Below are 9585 nucleotides of genomic sequence, written 5' to 3' on the forward strand. Positions count from 1 at the left end.
TTTAATTAGAACAAACATAAACTAATTGGGTAGAAAAGGAGCAGAAAAAGATCTGTGGATTAGACTCCCTTTCTTTCCAGGGTTTGTATTAAAAATGCAACACCCTGTTCTGACCATATTGCACTATGTATCATCATTCGATAAACCGAGAAATGCTTCTTCTCTCTGATTCAAGTAGAAATACAAATGGAAAAATTCGAAGGGTATTCAGAAAAACATAAATCTCGTCAACAATACTTTGTCTACCCACTTCTCTTTCAGGAATATATTTATGCATTTGCCCACCATTATGGATTAAATGGTTCTGAACCTGTGGAAATAGTTGTTAGTTGTAATAACAAGAAATTTAGTTCACTACTTGTGAAACGTTTAATTATTCGAATGTATCAGCAGAATTTTTTGGATAACTCGGTTAATCATCCTAACCAAGATCGATTATTGGATTACAAAAATTATTTTTATTCTGAGTTTTATTCTCAGATTCTATCTGAAGGGTTTGCGATCGTTGTGGAAATCCCATTCTCGCTACGGGAATTTTTTTGTCTGAAAGAAAAAGAAATACCAAAGTTTCAGAATTTACGCTCTATTCATTCAATATTTCCCTTTTTAGAAGACAAATTTTTGCATTTGGATTATCTATCACATATAGAAATACCCTATCCTATCCATTTGGAAATCCTGGTTCAACTCCTTCAATACCGTATCCAAGATGTTCCATCTTTGCATTTATTGCGATTCTTTCTCAACTATTATTCGAATTGGAATAGTTTTATTACTTCAATGAAATCCATTTTTTTTTTTCAAAAAGAAAATAAAAGACTATTTCAATTCCTATATAACTCTTATGTATCAGAATATGAATTTTTTTTGTTGTTTCTTCGTAAACAATCTTCTTGCTTACCATTAGCATCTTCTGGAACTTTTCTGGAACGAATCCACTTTTCTAGGAAGATGGAACATTTTGGGATAATGTACCCTGGTTTTTCTCGGAAAACCCTATGGTTCTTTATGGATCCTCTTATGCATTATGTTCGATATCAAGGAAAGGCAATTCTTGCATCAAAAGGCACTTTTTTTTTGAAGAAGAAATGGAAATGCTACCTTATCAATTTCTGGCAATATTATTTCTGTTTTTGGACTCAGCCGCGAAGAATCCATATAAACCAATTAGCAAACTCTTGCTTCGATTTTATGGGGTACCTTTCAAGTGTACAAAAAAGTTCTTTGTTAGTAAGGAATCAAATGCTGGAGAATTCATTTCTAATAGATACTCGAATGAAAAAATTCGATACCATAGTCCCCGCTACTCTCCTCATAGGATACTTATCAAAAGCTCAATTTTGTACTGGATCGGGGCATCCTATTAGTAAACCCATTTGGACAGATTTATCAGATTGGGATATTCTTGATCGATTTGGTCGGATATGTAGAAATCTTTTTCATTATCATAGTGGATCTTCGAAAAAACGGACTTTGTATCGACTAAAGTATATACTTCGACTTTCATGTGCTAGAACTTTAGCTCGTAAACATAAAAGCACGGTACGAACTTTTATGCAACGATTGGGTTCGGCATTTTTAGAAGAATTTTTTATGGAAGAAGAGCAAGTTTTTTCTTTGATGTTCACCAAAACAACTCTTTTTTCTTTCTGTGGATCACACACTGAGCGTATTTGGTATTTGGATATTATACGTATCAATGACCTGGTCAACCCTCTTAATTAATCATTAGACGAAATTAAGAAACAGGAAAGGGTTGATAAATGATCAAGAAAAAACTTTTCTATTTTTCATTCTGAAATGTTCTTTTTATTATAATAAAGAGTAGGTGAATCAACTTACTAATTAAAAAAATTAGTAGAACTTCCTCTTTGGAATAGAAATTGGCTATTTCTACATAGGGAAAGTCGTGTGCAATGAAAAATGCAAGCACGATTTGGGGAGGGATTTTTCTCTATTGTAACAAGGAAGAATTATCTACTCCATCCGACTAGTTCCGGGTTCGAGTCCCGGGCAACCCATATAGAAAAGACCCATCAAAGTTTTTCACTTTGACTCACTTCATTTACAAATACAAAATTATTGGTTTGGTTAATTTAGTTATATGGATAGCTAATCTTTGGGCTGACTTGGTTGACATTGGTATATAGTCTATGTTATACTGTTAAATAACAAGCCTTCTATTATCTATATTCTAGTTAATACGTGTGCTTGGGAGTCCTTGCAATTTGAATAAACCAAGATCTTACCATGACTGCAATTTTAGAGAGACGCGAAAGTACAAGCCTGTGGGGTCGCTTCTGCAACTGGATAACTAGCACTGAAAATCGTCTTTACATCGGATGGTTCGGTGTTTTGATGATCCCTACCTTATTGACCGCAACTTCTGTATTTATTATCGCCTTCATCGCTGCCCCTCCAGTAGATATTGATGGTATTCGTGAGCCTGTTTCTGGTTCTTTACTTTATGGAAACAATATTATCTCTGGTGCTATTATCCCTACTTCTGCGGCGATCGGATTGCACTTTTACCCAATTTGGGAAGCTGCATCTGTTGATGAGTGGTTATACAATATGGTGGTCCTTATGAGCTAATTGTTCTACACTTCTTACTTGGTGTAGCTTGTTATATGGGTCGTGAGTGGGAACTTAGTTTCCGTCTGGGTATGCGTCCTTGGATTGCTGTTGCATATTCAGCTCCTGTTGCAGCTGCTACTGCTGTTTTCTTGATTTACCCTATTGGTCAAGGAAGCTTTTCTGATGGTATGCCTTTAGGAATCTCTGGTACTTTCAACTTTATGATTGTATTCCAGGCAGAGCACAACATCCTTATGCATCCATTCCACATGTTAGGTGTAGCTGGTGTATTCGGCGGTTCCCTATTCAGTGCTATGCATGGTTCCTTGGTAACCTCTAGTTTGATCAGGGAAACTACTGAAAATGAATCCGCTAATGAGGGTTACAAATTTGGTCAAGAGGAAGAAACTTATAATATTGTGGCTGCTCATGGTTATTTTGGCCGATTAATCTTCCAATATGCTAGTTTCAACAACTCTCGTTCTTTACACTTCTTCTTGGCTGCTTGGCCTGTAGTAGGAATCTGGTTCACTGCTTTAGGTATTAGTACTATGGCTTTCAACCTAAATGGTTTCAATTTCAACCAATCTGTAGTTGATAGTCAAGGTCGCGTTATTAATACTTGGGCTGATATCATCAACCGTGCTAACCTTGGTATGGAAGTAATGCACGAACGTAATGCTCACAACTTCCCTCTAGACTTAGCTGCTGTTGAAGTTCCATCTATTAATGGATAAGGTTTTTCTGCTAACATATAAGAATTTTTGAAGACAGAAATACCCAATATCTTGTTCTAGCAAGATATTGGGTATTTCTGTCTTTATTTTGAATCTTTTTTTCTTCTTAATCTTTCTATTCAGAATTCAGTTAACGACGAGATTTAGTATCCTTTCTTGCATTTTCATAACTCGTGAAATGCCGAGTAGGCACGAATTCCCCCAATTTGCGACCTACCATAGGATTTGTTATGTAAATAGGTATATGTTCCTTTCCATTATGAATCGCGATTGTATGGCCAACCATTGTGGGTAGAATGCTAGATGCCCGGGACCACGTTACTATTGTTTCTTTCTCCTCCTTCATATTGACCTTTTCTATCTTTGCCAATAAATGATGAGCTACAAAAGGATTCGTTTTTTTTCGTGTCACAGCTGATTACTCCTTTTTTCCTTTTTAAAGAGTGGCATTCTATGTCCAATATCTCGATCGAAGTACGGAGGTCAGAATAAATAGAATAATGATCAATGGAAAAAAGAAAAAAATCCTTTAGCTGGATAAGGGGCGGATGTAGCCAAGTGGATCAAGGCAGTGGATTGTGAATCCACCATGCGCGGGTTCAATTCCCGTCGTTCGCCCATCGCATTATTGCAAATTCCAAAAATGCAATTTTCCATATTCCTAGTTACGTATTTACTTACGGCGACGAAGAATAAAACTATCGCTATATTTTTTCCTTTTCCTAGTTCTTCTTCCAAGCGCAGGATAACCCCAAGGGGTTGTGGGTTTTTTTCTACCAATGGGAGCTTTCCCTTCACCGCCCCCATGGGGGTGGTCCACAGGGTTCATAACTACCCCTCTTACTACGGGGCGTTTACCTAGCCAACACTTAGATCCGGCTCTACCCAAACTTTTTTGGTTCACCCCAACATTACCCACTTGTCCGACTGTTGCTAAGCAGTTTTGGGATACTAAACGGACCTCCCCAGATGGTAATCTTAAAGTGGCCGATTTACCCTCTTTTGCAATGAGTTTCGCTACAGCACCTGCTGCTCTAGCTAATTGCCCACCCCTTCCACGTGTGATTTCTATGTTATGCATGGCCGTGCCTAAGGGCATATCGGTTGAAGTAGATTCTTCTTTTCTCTCAAAAAACCCCTTCCCAAACTGTACAAGCTTCTTCCAAAGCATACGGCTTTCTAGATGTATATGACGATCTCTAGACAGATGGATCTTATATGAATCATATGATGAAGTACCACATGAGTGGATATATAGGAAAGGAATCCAAATCTGCCGAATCGCTCATGTTATGATCTTCTACATCCTAGGTCTCTGCGTTCCGTCATCTGGCTTATGTTCTTCATGTAGCATTCAGATCGAATGACTCTATGAAATTACGTCGATACTTCCACATATTATGGGTAACGTAGGAGACATCCCTATTTTCCCCCGGGGGTCTTAATTACCACTGCTTAGCTTTCAATTTGCCTCTGACCATCAAATTAAATGTGAATAACCCGTCCTCCTCTCTTTGAAACAAGGGGCGCTTCCGGTTCTGTGCGTGCTTCAAACAATTTTGTCTTCTCCATATTACCATATCTCTAGAGCCAATAATTTTCTATGAGGAACTACTGAACTCAATCACTTGCTGCCGTTACTCAACAGTTTTCTGTTGAGGTCTATCCCGTAGAGGTAGTCAAATTGGATCAGTGATCGATTTCTAGGTTTCGTCGTAAACCTAATTGGTTACTTCCAATTACGTAAATCAATAGTTCAAACCGCACTCAAAGGTAGGGCATTTCCCATTGATATAGGAACTTTTGTACCAGAAACAATAGTATCTCCAATTATAGCCCCTCTGGGATGTAAAATATATCTCTTCTCACCATCCCCATAGTGTATGAGACAAATGTATGCATTTCGATTAGGGTCGTATTCTATGGTTACGATTCTACCAGATATGTCTTTTTGATTCCGTCGAAAATCTATTTTACGGTATAGGCGCTTATGACCTCCCCCTCTATGCCTTGCGGTAATGATTCCTCTGGAATTACGACCTTTACCACAACGGTGCCGTCCATGGATCAAATTATTTCGTGGATTGGATTTCACTTGCCTGTCTACGGTTCCCTTGCGTGTGCTCGGGATAGGTGTTTTGTATAAATGTTTCGCCGTATTATTAAGTATTCTCCTTTAGTTTTTTTCTCTATCTAGAAGTGGAATAGAATAACCCGGTTGAAGGGTAATGATCATACGTCTGTAATGCATTGTATGGCCCAGAATAGGTCCTATTCTTCTACCTTTTCCAGGTAGTCGATGGCTATTCACAGCTACCACCTTAACACCAAAGAAGAGTTCGACCCAATGCTTTATTTCTGTCTTAGTGAATCCCGATTCGACATTAAAAGTATATTGATTCTTTCCCAATAAACGAAGACTTTTTTCTGTAAATACTGCGTATTTGATTCCATCCATAAATCGACTTTCCCTCCTATGCTCTGAGTTCCAGTATCGATAAGAATTCGAGTTCTTATTGTTCTTATGTTATGGTATGAATATACCATACCAATTCGTTATGTATGGATGATGGATGAGATTCCATGGATAGAGAGCCAGTTCCAATAGACTTATGGAATGTTCCCGTTCGTGTGCATCCAGCAGGAATTGAACCCGCAAATTTACCAATTATGAGTTGGGCGCTTTAACCATTCAGCCATGGATGCTTAACAGGGATCATCGTACATCGTAAATAACCAATTTTCATATAGAAAGACATATCATAGAAAAATGAAATCGAAAATATTCCGAGATGGCAAATATTCGGAGATGACTATGAAAACACCTCTCTGGATCCTCGAATTGAAAGAGAGATTGAGAGGGATCAAGAATCCTAATTCTCGCTATTTGGAATGGATCCAATTCTATTGAGTCTGACTCATAGTGATCATTTCTCTTTAGCAAAGAATGACCTTGGTTATCAAAGGATTGAACAACCGGGATCCATTTACTTATGATACCTAGTTGGCATTGATAACAAGGATCTAATGAATTATGAGTTTAATAGATCCTCTTTAGCAGAAAGACGTATATTCCTTGCTCATTATCAGACAATCACTTATTCCCAAACCTCGTGTGGGACTAATCGTTTTCATTTACCATCTCATGGAAAACCCTTTTCGTTCCGCTTAGCCCTATCGGGTATTTTAGTGATAGGTTCTGTAGGAACTGGACGATCCTATTTGGTCAAATACCTAACGAAAAATTACGATTTTCCTTTCATTAAGGTACGAGGGCTTCTTATTCCACAAGAACGAAAGCACCTTTTCATTCTTTCATATACTAGGGGTTTTTACTTGGAAAAGACAATGTTCCATACTAAAGGATTCGGGTCCATAACCACGAGTTCCAGTGCACTAGATCTTGTAGCACTTAGCAACGAAGCCCTATCCATTAGTATTCCACATAAGAAATCCATTCTAGAAAAAAATACAATTAGATTAGCTCTTCATAGACAAACTTGGGGTTTGCGAGCCAAGGTAAGATCGGCTCGGGATCATGGGACCCTTTTCTATCAGATAGGAGGGGCTCTTGTACAAAATAGACTTACTAAGTAATAACCCCATAGAATCTATCTATATAAAGATAAAGAGGCAATCGTGTCAGGAAGCGGGTTTTTCTTTGGCCAAAAGGTACTTCGAACTTGGAACGAGCATGAAGAGATTAACGAGACTTCTTTCTCTTTTGAGTTTTTCTGGCGGACCTGCCGCGCAAGATCTTTGGTCTTCCCCTGGAACCGATGAAAAAAAGTGGATCGCTTCTTATGTACTCGCTCAGAATGATTCTTCTCTATCTATAGTTCATGGCCTATTAGAAGTAGAAGGTGCTCTGGTGCAATCCTTACCGACAGAAAAAGATTGCAGTCAGGTTGATAATAGTCGAGTGACATTACTTCGTCGGTCCGAACTAAGGAATCTGTTAGAAATGTTTTGAAATGGATATTGTTCTCTCTTTGATCAGGGATTGCTATATGAAAAGAAGTGGAGTTTGAAAAAGGGAACGGAATGCTCAAACCGGAACTGCTAGAGGAACGAATTTTCAATAGCATAACTTGGGCTCCTAGAATATGGCGCCCTTGGGACAATCTATTTGATTGCAGGGTTTTGTTCCGAAGCAAAGATATCCGCGGAGGCCGGTTCGTTCGTCCTATTCTGATATTCAGGACCAAGAGGTACTGGATTCTCTTTCGGATAGGCCCTGAAAGGAGAAGAAAGGCTGAAATGCCAACGGACCTCTGTCTATTCTCTAATTCACCCGATCCGATAGTACCCGTTTTTGGAACGTCCAGTGCCAAAGTCACTGAATGGGTAAGTCACCAATCCAATCCCTTTGACAAATCGGATGTCATATTAGATATCATATTCTATATATATAGAAATATCATAGATAGAATAGACATATAGAATTTTTGGTCGGCAAATTCGAAGGAATCATTGAGTGAAAAAGGAGCAAAGAATGACAAAAGACGAGACTCTACTAGTCTTCACTCTTGTGGTTTCCTCTTCCTCGGTTTCTGTTTTCTTATTCGGGATCTTGCTTTTCATGGTTCTCATCTCTGCAACTCGCGATTTTCGCGAGAGAACCAAATCCAAGTTGGTGAAGATCATGATTTGGGCTGGCACGGGGATCGTTTGATCGATTTCCTTGATTTGATCGCTACTTAATGGGCGTGCGCTCAAAGGATACAAACAGGGATTCGCAAACAAAAAGGGGAATTCGTAGTCACTTTTTCCTGTCGCGTAAAAAAAAAGTCTTTACGCGAGAGCAATAGAGGTTGGGATACATCTATCTCTTCTGAGCAACCTCTTTTGGATTCTTAAGACCACCCTTGCAGTAGGATACCATCTGCTTTGGGTTCTTTATTATCTCCTTCGAGGGATTTTTAGGATCGTTCAGGCTATATATATTTAGTCTATTTTGGCTTTTACTGTCTACTTTTCTCAGGGAGATGGTTAAGGACCTCAGAAGATAGAGGAGAGCGCCAGGCCCAGATTTCCGGAATACTTCTACGGGGAATGCTCATTGAATGAGCATTCTCCATATTATGCCTTGAAGAGGACTCGAACCTCCACGCTCTTCAGCACGAGATTTTGAGTCTCGCGTGTCTACCATTTCACCATCAAGGCATCTTGAAAGTGAATCGTATTCCATGAATATGATATCTATCTAATGTGATATATGGAATATATGACAAAGGTGGAGTCTTGGAGTATTTCGATCGATCGGTCATATAGGCCTGAGTCAGACATCAAATAGCTTCGATTTGCATTATCCGTAGGACACCTTATATGTATCAAAATCGATATCAAAATCAAAAAGATGAAAGATGTACAATCCAATTTCTCGATTCAATAGAAGCCCAAAGAGGTGCATATGGTACCCAAATAAGAATAGGATAGATATGTCAAAAGCAGGTCTGATTACACCTATTCCTAATCCTAAATAGAATGTAAGGACGTAGGGATTTCTATGTAAACAGAGTATCCTATTTCCATAGGCTCGAATGACCCCTTCTCATAATAAGAATGTGCACGGTCTGGTTCGGTATGGAATGAACTTATAATCTGATGATCGAGTCGATTCCATGATTATAAGTTCATAACCCTAGCGCCCATTCCCATTTTGGGCGGAACAGATCTACTAATTCTTTTATTCCAGTTAGTAAGAGGGATCTTGAACTAAGAAATAGACCTAGCAGCTAAAAGAGGGTATCCTGAGCAATTGCAAGAATGGGGTTCATTGATATTCCTGGTATAGTAGATGCTATCACACATACAGTCATACTCAATTCGATGGAATTGTTTGATCTTAAAGGGGATCTTCTATAATTTCGCACATAAGGGGTTATTTCTTGGTTTCGTCCAGTCATTAATAACTTGATTATTTTTAGATAATAGTAGATAGAAAGAACGCTCGTAAGGAGTCCTATTGAAACCAAGAAATATAGGCCTGCTTGCCATCCACACCAGAATAGATAGAGTTTTCCGAAGAAACCTGCTAGTGGAGGAAGGCCTCCTAGGGATAAGAGACATAGGGCTAAAGAGAGAGCCAAAAAAGGATCTTTCGTGTATAATCCTGCATAATCTCGAATGTTATCAGTTCCGGTACGTAGACCAAATAATACAATGCAAGCAAAAGTTCCTAGATTCATGGAGATATAGAACAGCATATAAGTTATCATGCTTGCATATCCATCATTTGAGTCTCCAACAATTATTCCAATAATTACAT

The 9585-nt window shown here is 38.6% G+C and overlaps 1 non-coding gene across 1 annotated transcript; it reads right to left on the reverse strand.

Annotated features, from left to right (window-relative positions):
• Positions 1-8399: 8399 nt before the first annotated feature.
• TRNAL-CAA (transfer RNA leucine (anticodon CAA)) lies at positions 8400-8480 on the reverse strand. The gene has a single exon. It is a non-coding gene; the product is annotated as a tRNA-Leu (tRNA).
• Between the last annotated feature and the right edge of the window lie 1105 nt (positions 8481-9585).

Source organism: Triticum urartu, unplaced genomic scaffold (assembly GCF_056163025.1).
Source record: "Triticum urartu cultivar PI428250 unplaced genomic scaffold, HENAU_Tu73 scaffold2, whole genome shotgun sequence".
Taxonomy (NCBI): Eukaryota; Viridiplantae; Streptophyta; class Magnoliopsida; order Poales; family Poaceae; genus Triticum; species Triticum urartu.